Source organism: Mytilus trossulus, chromosome 5 (genome assembly GCF_036588685.1).
Source record: "Mytilus trossulus isolate FHL-02 chromosome 5, PNRI_Mtr1.1.1.hap1, whole genome shotgun sequence".
NCBI lineage: Eukaryota > Metazoa > Mollusca > Bivalvia > Mytilida > Mytilidae > Mytilus > Mytilus trossulus.
In genome coordinates this window covers 72,744,285-72,759,425 of record NC_086377.1, presented here as the reverse complement: position 1 = coordinate 72,759,425, position 15,141 = coordinate 72,744,285, and the positions used below count along the sequence as shown (strand labels likewise).

Here is a 15,141-nt window from a genome sequence, read left to right as displayed (position 1 = left end):
ATCTAGGTTGTTTTTCAAAGACGGTAAGATTGACATTTATTTTACATTTTTATAAAGCAGAAATAGTTACCTGTATGAGTCACACTTTAATTTATTTGTATGTAATTATAATTTTACTTGTAGCAATTGTTTATATGTTCGTATAGCAAGTTGTGGCTTTTCGTGCATTTTTCTTGTTTCCAACTCTGTGCTCAGTATATGAGAATGGATAAAAACAAGAAAAAAACCAAAACAAAACATTAATTAAAACGAGAATCCACAATTTTAAGAAACAAAAATGAAAGAAAAGAAAGAATAAAAAAAGAGGAGCATGAAAATGAAAATTAAAACAACAATTCCTTCCCTCCCAAAACTATACAAAAATCAAGCATTTAAAAACGCAGTTTAAAAACACGACATAGAAATAATATCTATATACAGATTATATATTGAACCAATAAAGAGATGATGTATTATGATTAATATATCTTATTTAGATATGCGCTTAAACAAAAATTGCTATACAAAATGCCATCGTAAATTTCTTTGGAATGTAGACATCATGGATATAAAATAATAAATATTTGTTTCTAATAATTTAAGTTTTGTTTTTCAAATATTGATAATCTTAAAAAAAAAATGTTTATTTTTTTGAAATTCTTGTTTTTCAAACTGGTCAGTTTCTACTAGCTATTTCTGTTATAATTCAATATGGTCAACCGCTGGATATTGTTGTTATATTTTCAGACTTAACAGTACCTGGATACTTCTGTAATTTTCAGACTGGTCAATAACTGAATATTTGTTATTTTTCAGACTTGTCAGTAATTGACTATTTGTTATAATTCAGACTTGTCAGTAATTGACTATTTGTTATAATTCAGACTTGTCAGTAACTGAATATTTTTTATAATTCAGACTTGCCAGTAACTGACTATTTTTTTATAATTCAGACTTGTCAGTAACTGACTATTTGTTATTTTTCAATCTTGTCAGTATCTGACTATTTATTATAATTCAGACTTGTCAGTAACTGACTATAATTGTTATAATTAAGACTTGTTAGTAACTGACTATTTGCTATTTTTCAATCTTGTCAGTAACTGACTATAATTGTTATAATTCAGACTTGTCAGTAACTGACTATAATTGTTATAATTCAGACTTGTCAGTAACTGAATATTTTTTATAACTCAGACTTGTCAGTAACTGACTATTTTTTTTTATAATTCAGACTTGTCAGTAACTGACTATTTGCTTTTTTTTCCAATGTTGTCAGTAACTGACTATTTATTATAATTCAGATTTGTCAGTAACTGACTATAATTGTTATAATTCAGACTTGTTAGTAACTGACTATTTGCTATTTTTCAATCTTGTTAGTAACTGAATATTTTTTATATTTTAGACTTGTCAGTAACTGAATATTTTTTATAATTCAGAGTTGTCAGTAACTGACTATTTGTTATAATTCAGACTTGTCAGTAACTGACTATTTGGTTATAATTCAGACTTGTCAGTAACTGACTATATTTGTTATAATTCAGACTTGTCAATAACTGACTATTTGTTATTTTCCAGACTCGTCAGTAACTTGGATATTTGTTATATTTTAGACTTGTCAGTACTTCAATATTGCCCACGGTGTTGGACGTCGTATTTTAGTGAGTTCACCTTCCTCAATAACAAAGTGCTGCGATACAGATAATTGTAACAGTAAATATTTTACATTTTACGTGTTATTTGTATTTTACATGTTATATAAATGCTACATTATAATACGTTAGTTTGATTGGCTACACTGATATCACGCGTTATTCCTTAATCAACGTTGTGTTCGGTTAAATTGTCCCCTTTTAAAATTGTTATACGATGATGACTGATGTACCCATATTTTGACTATTTTATTTATTGTGACTGTTTATTTAACGCATCATGTATATATAACTGAATTTGATGAGACTGTTATTAAAGTGAGAGGGTTAGCGCTATAGAACCAGGTTTAATTCACCACTTTCTACATTTGAAAATGCCTGTACCAAGTCAGGAATGTGACAGTTCTTGTCCATTCGTTTTTGATGCGTTTTGTTATTTGATTTTGCCATGTGGTTATGGACTTTCCTAATTGATTTTCCTCTGATTTCAGTATTTTTGTGATTTTACTTTTTCATTACATAATAAAATTTATCATTCATGATGACACGAGGTCCAACAATAAAGTGCACATGTAAATTAAATAAAAATCTAATTAAAATCGTGTTTTCATGATCCTGGCTAAAAAATGTAATTATAAGTACTGATACTTCTATTTGTAACTTCATAGGGGTATAAAAGCGTTGACCGTGCAAACATTTTGGAAAATTATTTTTGATAGAACATAGGTCAATTGTCATTTTGGCAAAGTATAAGAAAATTCTATTACGGGAAATATGTACCCTTTAAAATACCAACATGCGAGTATTACTAGTTTGCCTTAGATAACCTGTCAGTGGAAATCAACAAATAATTGAATAATGTTGAAATAATGGAACTTTCTTGATATTTCAAACACGCATGTTGACTGCTGTACCCCTATTTTTGACAGTCTTACTCTTTGAGTATGTTTGTTTTGTTCACGCATCGTTGACAATGTAATGGAATATGATGCGACTGTCATACAAGTGAGAGGTTTAGCTAGCTATAAAACCAGGTTCAATCCACCATTTTCTACATTAGAAAATGCATGTACCAAGTCAGGAATATGACAGTTGTTATTCATTCGGTTGATGTGTTTGGACTTTTGATTTTGCCTTTTGATTTTGGACTTTCCTTTTTGAATTTTCCTCCGAGTGTGAGTGGAAATCAATGGGTTTTAAAATACAAACAATTGAATAATGTTGAAATAAAGGAACTTAGTTGATATTTCAAACACGCATTTACTATTTACAAGAATAAAATGCACTTTGTGAATGTGTTTAAATTGCATTATATTTATTTGTGTATTTATTTGTAGAGGATCTGTTATGTCCTGGCGGGATTTGTGGTAAGTTTTATTTAACATTTTAAAAGATGGGAAATACATATTACTAGTTCAACACAAAACGCTTAAAGAGTTAACAAAATTATTCAAAGTTTGAGTATACAGTTACCCGATCAGTTAATGAAATACTTTTAAATACAAAGAACTTTAATTTGCTTATAATGGGTGTGAAGAAGCCTTACATACCAATACTTATAGAAATCAACATAAAATTGTTGACTGGACTTATTTCAATATATATAGTTTATATACCAATGTCCAAAAGCAAATATGCATTTCAAGAAAACAGCTAAAAGTTTGATATTTCGATTTCGCATTTAATAAAGAACTTTCGTGGAAGGCTAGCATTTGAATTGGTACGCGTTAAGATTACTATGATTTGCCGTTTAATGTGGCTCGGTTGTATTCGACGTTTCTATCAGAAGGGCCGTATTTTTGGTTATTTCATTCTTTAAAGAAAATGAATCAAATTGGTCAAAAAAAATAGTGGGCCACGGACCATTTAAGCTCACAATTTTACTTTTAAACAGGTATGTAAAAGGTACAATTTTGCAATTAAATGATAGGGGAAATAGAGTTGTTGACATATTTTTTTTTATTATAATTTTGCTGTTCAAAAGTCAGTCGATCGATTTTATTAGATATAGTATTTTTCCAGGCGGTATTCTTAGTACAACTAACACAGCTTGTCTAGATGATGATATCCCAATATGTAAAGATCCAAACACTGTACGTCTTGTGTGCAAAGAACATGATTTGAGACAAAACTGCAAAAAATCATGTGGATTATGCCGTACGTATTATTTTTTTGACAAAATAAAAAGTAAAATCACAAAAATACTGAACTCAGAGGAAAATCAATTTGGAAAGTCAATAATCACATGGCAAAATCAAATAACAAAACGCATCAAAAACGAATGGACAAGAACTGTCATATTCCTGACTTGGTACAGGCATTTTCAAATGTAGAAAATGGTGGATTAAACCTGGTTCTATAGCGCTAACCCTCTCACTTTAATAACAGTATCATCAAATTCCGCTACATTTACATGATGCGTTAAATAAACAGTTAAATAATTTATTGTGAATAGAGACTGCTTACCCTTCTGTAGGATATGAGTTCAACTTCCTCATTATGATTGGGTTTTGGTTTCTCAATCTTTTAATATCTGTGTTATGTTTTAATTGTTTCCGTTTCGCACACTTGTATAGAATGAAAACTGTTCAAATGGGAAGAAAACTCTCGATTTGTTCTCTCATATTGACATAAGTTTAATGAGTAATTGTTCTATCACATCATTAGTGCTATTGTGTCTTTTCAATAAAAAGGTCAATTTTTAAAAATATGTAAATATGACCGCGACCATTTGCTCAGATTTGAAAAAAAAATTCAACGCGGCCTGATTTATAACCAGACAAAAAACATAGGTACAGAGAGCAACCAATGACAGCAATTGATCTAGAACTTGGGACAGGTACTCATTACTTCGGTTAACGTGTTATTTATTCTTTAGTTTTCTATGTTGTGTTATGTTTACTGTTGTTTGTCTGTTTGTCTTTTTCATTTTTAGCCAGGGCGTTGTCAGTTTGTTTTCGATTTATGAATTTGACTGTCCCTCTGGTATCTTTCGTCCCTCTTTCTCTTCTAATTGATAACCAGAACTAAGCCAGAATGTAATGTTCATGATCATTTAGCCAGGAAAAAAACCTCAGCTTGTATTGTACAAACGCATGCATACACATCTATATGTAGCAATGAATTGGTTAAAGACATATGAATAATTATAATTTATAAACAATTAAATAAAAATGACATTTGGAACTACTTATTAAGCAACTGATAATAAGTAAGGGCTATTTGAAGAGTAACGAAATCCCCTGTCTTAATGATAGTATGGTTGGGCAGGAATCATATATACCTCCAAGTTATTCATATTTTGATAAGAACCAACTTTGTATATGTTATTGCAGATTCATAATTTTATAATTATCACATTGTATGGCAAATCTTTAGCGAGATCCAACAAAACTGTATTGATACTGATTTTACCAATACCTGCAGATCTTTAAGAGATCCAACAAAACTTTATTGTTAGAAATTTTACCAATACCTGCAGATCTTTACGAGATATATTCTCTATCACTATTTTATCTTATTGGCATTACATATACGAAATGTGGATGATCTCAAAAAACTAGTTTACTATACAAAACTTTCATGCAAATGTCCTGAGTCAATGTATGTCATATTATATAGAAATAAGGGACAATCAAACTCATAAATCGAAAATAAACCGACAAAATCATGGCTAAAATTGGAAAAGGCAAACAGACAAACAATAGTACATATGACAAAACATAGAAAACTAAAGAATAAGCAACACGAACCTTACCAGAATTAGGGGTGATCTCAGATGCTCTGGAAGCTTTACGTTATTAAGATAATGTAATATGCATGACATATTTTTAATTTTCGCCTGTGATTTAATTTCGTGACATTCGCAAGAAAAAAAATAATGCCAATATAAATCTAGAAAAATAGTTGATCTATAATATTTTGGTTTTTTACTGTTATAGCTTAGGACGATTTGAATAGGTTTTTCATCCGAAAGGTTCATCCATGCATCATAAAATAACCTTTTCGTTAACCACAAATTTTATCATGAGAACAGACAGATCTGTTTGACTCGAAAAGTTTCAGAGCATGGCTAGACCTGGATAAATAGAGAATAATATATGGCTAGCGATCTTTTTTCAATACTGACAATATCTCATTCGTATCTATCACTATCTGACAGTATCAATTTGTAGTCTGCATGATTATATATCGTATAGTGTGATGTTGAAATTCATATATTGCCCCCTATGTGTCTTGTTGTTATTTTTGTCCTTATAATGTTTTCTCATGATAATAAGTAAGTAAATAAGTAAGTAAATTGTTTATTATAGTGACATGTGTAAGTCAGCATAAATATATAAATTTGTACAAAATATAGTTACATATATAATACACCCGGCCCAATGGACCAATAAGTCACCTTTTACTTTTAGTTCAATATAAATGTTCTAATATCACGTGTCAATTGCCAATTTAAATTTAAATACAGATAATTATAGATTAAGAATTAACGATTTTAAAAGTTCATATAATGATAAATTCATCTAAAGTTTGTAAAAAAGTTTAAGAATGTTAACTAGAGTAAACTGTTTGTTTTCTACGGAAAAGTGACGCTGCTAAGTATTTAGCTATTTTCCTTGGATGGTTCACCATTAGAAATGTTAATTTTCCCTGGTCATCTAGTTGCGTATAGTCTGGCACCATTAATATCTCGCTAAAAACAGTTTGTCTGATATCATTATAAAATGTGCAGTTTATAAGAAAATGTAGCTCACTTTCAACATTTTGAGAGTTACAAAAACGACATAGTCTGTTTTCTACTGGTTCCCCAATATATCTACCAGTCTCAATTCTGATCGGTAATATCCCGCATCTAAACTGGGCTAGCACAGATCGCTCGTGTTTCGTAAGATTTAGTTTTACATAGTGCTCTAGTTCGAAGTTTGTTTTAAAGTTTAAGTAAGATCGTAGCTTTGGCTTATTTATCAAGGACTCTCTCCATATATCACTGTAATGAGTTCGTACAATTTGTTCAAAATATTTTAAATCCACCATTGTTCTACTTTCATAATAATGTAACATATTAAGTTCCGTGAAAATATCTTTAGTGTCACTACACCAATTGTTTGTGCAACGATCATAATCCATATTGAACACCACTTTCGTTAATCGGTCGTCTTCAAACGATAATAGCCTATTCCAGTAGCGAATAATGTTTACCCAATGCCGAAACTGACTTGGTATCCATGAGAATAATATACTCTTTTTTTATTCATTAATTGAATTTAGCTGTCGGATGCTTATTCACTAAACTATCGAAACACACCTTTTTTTTTAGCTCCTCCTACTACTCAACAGCCTATGGTGTGCGAAGATCACGTGATTGATTGTAATGACCAATCATTTCTGTCGGCTGTTTGTGGAAGACCGGAAGCGCAGTATTTTTGTAAAAAATCCTGCCAAAAGTGTTGTGAGTATTAAATCTATTTTTTTTTCTAAATGAGTTTTGTTTAAGATTTTTTAAAAATATACATTTTAAAAAAACAAACACCTGTATATTGTTGAAGACTATCTAATGTTTATCTCGTTGTTTTCGTTGCAAAATGAAAAGTCATATAAAAATAAGATGTGACATGGAGGGAAAACGGGTCTATTACATTTTCCCAGCATTAGGTTGTACTGGAAATTTTCTTTTTATATTTAGTACTATTTCTTTATTCTTAAACTATTGTAATGTTTAGGTACTTGTATTTTACAGTACTGGATTTGTGCTAGAAATTTTGGAACAGAAATAATACAATATTCCATGTTTGAAAATCATAACTTTAAGAGATTTGAAATAGAAAAACTTTCAAAATGTTGAAAATGTAACGGTAGTAAGCAAAAATCTGTAGTACCTAAATTTCAAGTACAAATTAAGTACTGTAAAATATAGGTACCTAGACATGCTAGATATTACAATAATTTTAGAGTTACACAATAGTACTGAATATTAAAAGTAGATTTCCAGTACTGCATTTTTAAGAACAGAATTAGTACCTATGCAAAAATAGCTTTGTACCACATGGAAAACCCCCAAATTTTTATACGTAAAACAAATCCACAAAATAAATAAATTAATCATAGATACCTGTCTGATTACAGGGGCTGATCCAGCAATTTCAAAAAGGGGAGGTTCCTAACCCAGGACAAAAAAGGGGGGGGTTCTATTTACAGGTCCCCATTCAAATGCATTGATCGTCCAAAAAAAAAAGGAGGGGTTCAAACCCCCGGACCCCCCCCCCTTTCTGTATCCGCGCCGGTAGGACTAAATTTAGTATATACGCCAGACGCGCGTTTCGTCTACTAAAGACTCATGAGTGACGCTCGAATCCAAAAAAGTTAAAAAGTGTCTTGGTCCAGTTCTATCAATTTAACTAACTAACGGGTGCTGATCTACTTGTTAAGTATGTTTAAATCTTTTCACCGAGAAGTCTTCAGCATAAAAATTGTAAACAAATTAAAGGACTCCGTATTTGCATTATTGCATTGCAACAAATTACTTAAATTTACAAGAAGCTCTAAATTTAGCAATATCCTGTAAAATTAATCTTTTATGTACTTTTGTAATCCTATTTTTGCTCACCTGGCCCGAAGGGCCAAGTGAGCTTATGCCATCACTTGGCGTCCGTCGTCGTCCGTCGTCGTCCGTCTGTCGTCTGTCGTCGTAAACTATTTCAAGAATCTTCTCCTCTGAAACTACTGGGCCAAATACTTCCAAACTTTCACTGAATGTTCCTTAGGGTATCTAGTTTATAAATTGTATCCGAAGTTTTGATCTATTCACAAACATGGCCGCCATTGCTAAAAATAGAACATAGGGGGCAAATGCAGTTTTTGGCTTATAACTCAAAAACAAAGCATTAAGAGCAAATCCGACAAGGGGGTAATATGGTTTATCAGGTCAAGATCTATCTGCCCATAAATTTTCAGATGAATCAGACAACCCATTGTTGGGTTGCTGCCCCTGAATTGGTAATTTTAAGGAAATTTTGCTGTTTTTGGTTATTATCTTGAATATTATTATAGATAGAGATAAACTGTAAACAGCAATAATGTTCAGCAAAGTAAGATTTACAAATAAGTTACGTGACTGAAATGGTCAGTTGACCCCTTTAGGAGTTATTGCCCTTTATAGTCAATTTTTAACCATTTTTCGTAAATGTTCGTAATCTTTTACAAAAATCTTCTCCTCTATAACTACTGGGCCAAATACTTCCAAACTTTAACTGAATGTTTCTTAGGGTATCTAGTTTATAAATTGTATCCGAAATTTTGATCTATCAACAAACAGGGTCGCCATTGCTAAAAATAGAACATAGGGGGCAAATGCAGTTTTTGGCTTATAACTCAAAAACCAAAGCATTTAGAGCAAATCTGACAAGGGGGTAATATTGTTTATCAGGTCAAGATATATCTGCCTTGAAATTTTCAGATGAATCAGACATTCTGTTGTTGGGTTGCTGCCCCTGAATTGGTAATTTTAAGGAAATTTTGCTGTTCTTGGTTATTATCTTGAATATTATTATAGATAGAGATAAACTGTAAACAGCAATAATGTTCAGCAAAGTAAGATTAACAAATAAGTCAACGTGACCGAAACGGTCAGTTGACCCCTTAAGGAGTTATTGCCCTTTAAAGACTTTTTTCACAATTTGTTCATCATGTTGACTTACTTTAAAAAATCTTCTCCTTTGAAACTGCAGCTAAACTTAGGCTAAATGAGTTTCAGAGTATCTAGTATAAATTTCATTTCCTTGTATGTAAAGAAACATAGCTCCTATTGCTAAAATAGAACATAGGAGAAAGTGATTTTTTTTTTGCTTTTGAAGAAAATAGGAGAATCCAAAGAACATTTAAATAAATTGAAAAGCCAAAATAATCATTGATGAGAGATTTAACCAAAAGAATTAAGGTGAGCGATTCAAGCTCTTGAGAGCCTCTTGTTTTTTTTATTTCAGGATTAAAGTTGATTGGTAAATGCAGTGGTTTATTGATCAGGATTTTTTTTACTGAATCAAACCTTTATTTATAACGCTCACATAAATCAAGTTAGCATGATATCATATTAAAAGCTCGAGTAATTGTTTACTTATGTTTTTGAATATGATCAGTGTTGTCGACTTCTTTTTAATTGATCATCTAAAAATAGACGTATAAACTAATGAATGATACCAGGCTAAATAAGATTGTGTACACGTGCAATAAACGTTTACTTATGTGTTTACGTATAAACTAATGAATGATACAAGGCTAAATAAGATTGTGTACACGTGCAATAAACGTTTACTTATGTGTTTACGTATAAACCAATGAATGATACCAGGCTAAATAAGATTGTGTACACGTGCAATAAACGTTTACTTATGTGTTTACGTATAAACCAATGAATGATACCAGGCTAAATAAGATTGTGTACACGTGCAATAAACGTTTACTTATGTATTTACGTATAAACTAATGAATGATACCAGGCTAAATAAGATTGTGTACACGTGCAATAAACGTTAACTTATGTTTTTACGTACAAACCAAGGAATGATACCAGGCTAAATAAGATTGTGTACACGTGCAATAAACGTTAACTTATGTTTTTACGTACAAACCAAGGAATGATACCAGGCTAAATAAGATTGTGTACATGTGCAATAAACGTTAACTTATGTTTTTACGTACAAACCAAGGAATGATACCAGGCTAAATAAGATTGTGTACACGTGCAATAAACGTTAACTTATGTTTTTACGTACAAACCAAGGAATGATACCAGGCTAAATAAGATTGTGTACACGTGCAATAAACGTTAACTTATGTTTTACGTACAAACCAAGGAATGATATCAGGCTAAATAAGATTGTGTACACGTGCAATAAACGTTAACTTATGTTTTTACGTACAAACCAAGGAATGATACCAGGCTAAGTAAGATTGTGTACACGTGCAATAAACGTTAACTTATGTTTTTACGTACAAACCAAGGAATGATACCAGGCTAAATAAGATTGTGTACACGTGCAATAAACGTTAACTTATGTTTTACGTACAAACCAAGGAATGATACCAGGCTAAATAAGATTGTGTACACGTGCAATAAACGTTAACTTATGTTTTTACGTACAAACCAAGGAATGATACCAGGCTAAATAAGATTGTGTACACGTGCAATAAACGTTAACTTATGTTTTTACGTACGAACCAATGAATGATACCAGGCTAAATAAGATTGTGTACACGTGCAATTAACGTTTACTTATGTGTTTATGTATAAACCAATGAATGATACCAGGCTAAATAAGAGTGTGTACACGTGCAATAAACGTTTACTTATGTGTTTACGTATAAACTAATGAATGATACCAGGCTAAATAAGATTGTGTACACGTGCAATAAACGTTTACTTATGTGTTTACGTTTAAACCAATGAATGATACCAGGCTAAATAAGATTGTGTACACGTGCAATAAACGTTAACTTATGTTTTTACGTACAAACAAAGGAATGATACCAGGCTAAATAAGATTGTGTACACGTGCAATAAACGTTTACTTATGTGTTTACGTATAAACTAATGAATGATACCAGGCTAAATAAGATTGTGTACACGTGCAATAAACGTTAACTTATGTTTTTACGTACAAACAAAGGAATGATACCAGGCTAAATAAGATTGTGTACACGTGCAATAAACGTTTACTTATGTGTTTATGTATAAACCAATGAATGATACCAGGCTAAATAAGAGTGTGTACACGTGCAATAAACGTTTACTTATGTGTTTACGTATAAACTAATGAATGATACCAGGCTAAATAAGATTGTGTACACGTGCAATAAACGTTAACTTATGTTTTTACGTACAAACAAAGGAATGATACCAGGCTAAATAAGATTGTGTACACGTGCAATAAACGCGCGTTCTGAAAATACTAAACTAGAAAGAAAATTCAGCACGAAAAGTTCAAATGGCAAAATTTAAAACTCAAACACATCAAACGAATGGAAAACAACTGACCGGTTGCAGGAGTTTCTCGCTACATTGAAGACCCATTGGTGGCCTTCTGGTGTTGTCTCCGCTATGGTCGGGTTGTTGTCGTTGTGACACATTCCCCATTTCCTTTCTCAATTTTATGACATAGTTCTTAATTGGTACAGTCATTTCCGTATTTAGAAAATTTTGGATAAACCTGGCTTCATAGCTAGCCAACCTATCACTTGTACGACAGTTGCAGAGAAATCCATTATATTGGCAACGGTATATAAATAATACAAAAGATATACTAGCAAAAAATGTCAAAAATTGGGATACAGCAACCAACATTGTGTTATAATCACAATCACTATAAAAAAAAACACCAAATAACTGTTTAAGCAAAAATAAATTGAATAAAGATACATTTTTGCGCCTGTCCCAAGTCAGGAGCCTCTGGCCTTTGTTAATCTTATATTTTTAATTTTAGTTTCTTGTGTACAATTTGGAAATAAGTATGGCGTTCATTATCACTGAACTAGTATATATTTTTAGGGGCAAGCTAAAGGACGCCTCCGGTGCGGGAATTTCTCGCTACATTGAAGACCTTTTGGTGGCCTTCTTCTGTTGTTTTATCTATGGTCGGGTTGTTGTCTCTTTGACAAATTCCCCATTTCCTTGCTCAATTTTACTATATAAAAAGTCAACAAAAATAATGCTTTTCAATAGTTAATAATTAATAACTTAATAACACACAAAAGTCGGGCAAACAAATTAAACCGATGGAAACCCATCAACTTTAATAAGAAAACAACAGAACAACAGAAACACCAAACTTCAACAAGCAATAAACATCACCATACATAGATTTGGACTGTTGATTACAACTGCGACATTCCTTACTTGGAACAGGATATTTTCAGAAAAAAAAATGTGAAGAGGAAACTTAATTAGTACAGAGAAATACATAAATGAATAAAATTATACATTACAGCATGTTATTCGCAGAATAACAACGAGCATCTCCCGGGAATTTACAACAGCACACAAAGACACCAAAAACCAGATAAAATTGTTATCAAAGGTACTAGGATCATAATTTAGTACGACAAACACGCGTTTTGTCTACATTAGACTCATCAGAGACGCTCATATATTGTGTTTGAGCTTGTGTTTGATCTCGTGCTTGAGCTTGTGTTTGATCTCGTGTTTGAGCTTGTGTTTGATCTCGTGTTTGAGCTTTTGGTTGATTTGGGTTTGAGTCTCTGTTTGATTTCGTGTGTGAGGTTGTGCTTGATATGTTTGGGCTTTTAATTGACATGATGTTTGAGCTTGTGTATGATCTCGTATTACAGCTTGTGATTGATCTTGGGTTTGGTCTCACGTTTTAGCTTGTGTTTGAACACGTGTTAGAGCTTATGGTCGATGTTTTGTTTGATCTTGTGTTTGATCTTGTGTTTGAGTTTGTGGTTGATCTTGTGTTTGATGTAGATTTCAATGGTCTCGTGTTTGATTTCATTTTTGAGCTTGTGTTTTATCTAATGTTTGAGCTTGTTGTTGATTCATTCATTCATGTCTTTATTTCCTCATAATTGAGATACAATGAATACATACAATTAACTTAATATCAGACAACAAAAAATAAACAAAATATAGGTACAGAACAGTTTTTCACATATATACAAACAATTATATACACTTTAGTCTCTCAGTATTAAGGCCTCGATTGATGACATATCATGTATTGCCTAACCTTACACAACGTCCATATAATGCTAGGCACTGAACCACATGGGCGTGACATAGTCTCTCAAACTCCGAATGATCAACACTTAAATTTATGGAATTCTTCCAAGTAAAATTTGGAAACTGTTTACTCTCGTAGTGGTATTAACCATATGTGGATTCTGAAAAACTCTAAAGAACTTCTTGATAATTTTAAATCTCGGTCTTTTTCTGAAATTAATTCTATTAAAACTTTTGATTTTTCAACCTTGAATACAACCATTCCCCATGTGAAATTGAAAAACCGTCTAAAAGAAATAATCCACAATGCTTTTCATCATAAAAATGGTAGCATACGCTATAAATTTATCACTTTGGGATACCATAAGGTATATTTTGTTAATAAGGAACAAAAGGGTAAAACATACTACACAGAGGAACAAGTGATCAGTATGCTGGAGTTTCTTATTGACAACATATTTGTTGAATTTGGAGGTAGACTTTTTCAACAAATTGTCGGCATTCCTATGGGAACTAACTGTGCGCCTCTCCTTGCTGACCTCTTCTTATTTTCATATGAATCGGAGTTCCTTCAGACACTTGTCAAAAACAAGAAGATCAAAGAAGCCAGGTTATTTAATTTCACTTTCAGATATATTGATGATGTTCTTTCCATTAACAATCCGAACTTTTCTGATTGGATTCCATTAATATACCCACCAGAACTAGAAATTAAAGAGACCACAGACACGGCTTCCTCCGCCTCATTTTTAGACTTATACCTCGAATTTGACATACACAGTCATCTCAGTACCAGAATCTATGACAAACGAGACGATTTTAATTTTGAAATTATCAATTTCCCCCACCTTAGTAGTAATATACCAACTTCACCTGCATATGGAATATACATTTCCCAACTTATTAGGTATTCAAGAGCTTGCAGCTCCTATTCAGACTTTGTAAAACGTCACCAGTGTCTGAGCAGAAAGTTGATGAACCAGGGGTATGTCAAAGAACGTCTCGTCCTTTTTCTAAAAAAGTTCATCGGAAGATACCAAGAACTTGTTGATAAATATTCCGTATCAACTTCACAAATAATACAAGATGGTCTTGAAGGATAGATTTTGCGTACTGACGTTTGTTATCATCTTAATAACGTATTATAGAATTCTTTTATAAGTCTTTTTTAGATAATCATTTGAAGTGACTCAGTGGTTATGTAAAACCACATACTTTGAACGGCAAAATTATTTCATTGATTGATATTACTTTAACTTAAGGATCTTGAATACTATGAATGACAAAACTATTTTATTCAATAACACTACTTTTTCTGTTTAGTCTGTTTTTCATGGGTTAAAAATGGCTAGTCATTTTGTTTAATTTGTTCGGGGCGTACTCCATGTTTTAGATTCACCAATATAGCTCTTTCTTAAAAGAAATAAGTTTATCACATCAATTATCGATCCAATTTGGAAACCACGTTTTTATCCCTCCCGCCCACCCTATTAGAATTATTGTTTTATTTCATATGCATTATGTTGAAATTAAACATTTGACGTGAAACTGTACTTATGTATCCCGTCATACTTTGAACCACACCATTATTTTATTTATTATTATTACTTTTACTGTTAAGTCTGGTTTTTGGTATATCTACTTTACGTGAGTCTGTATTTATGTATGCCGACATACGACAAAATTATTTTTATGTCTACCTGTGCGAATTTCAAACGCGCTATTTTACACCAGTAATGAAAACCTTCTATCATTTATGGGTAGACTTTACAT

At 31.8% G+C, this 15,141-nt stretch overlaps 1 long non-coding RNA gene across 1 annotated transcript; it reads left to right on the top strand.

Moving 5' to 3' along the window:
- The first annotated feature begins 1,581 nt into the window (after positions 1 to 1,581).
- On the top strand, positions 1,582 to 7,077 carry LOC134717455 (uncharacterized). The gene is made up of 4 exons (XR_010107315.1): positions 1,582 to 1,695; positions 2,972 to 3,001; positions 3,657 to 3,791; positions 6,955 to 7,077. It is a non-coding gene; the product is annotated as an uncharacterized LOC134717455 (long non-coding RNA).
- The last annotated feature ends 8,064 nt before the right edge of the window (positions 7,078 to 15,141 follow it).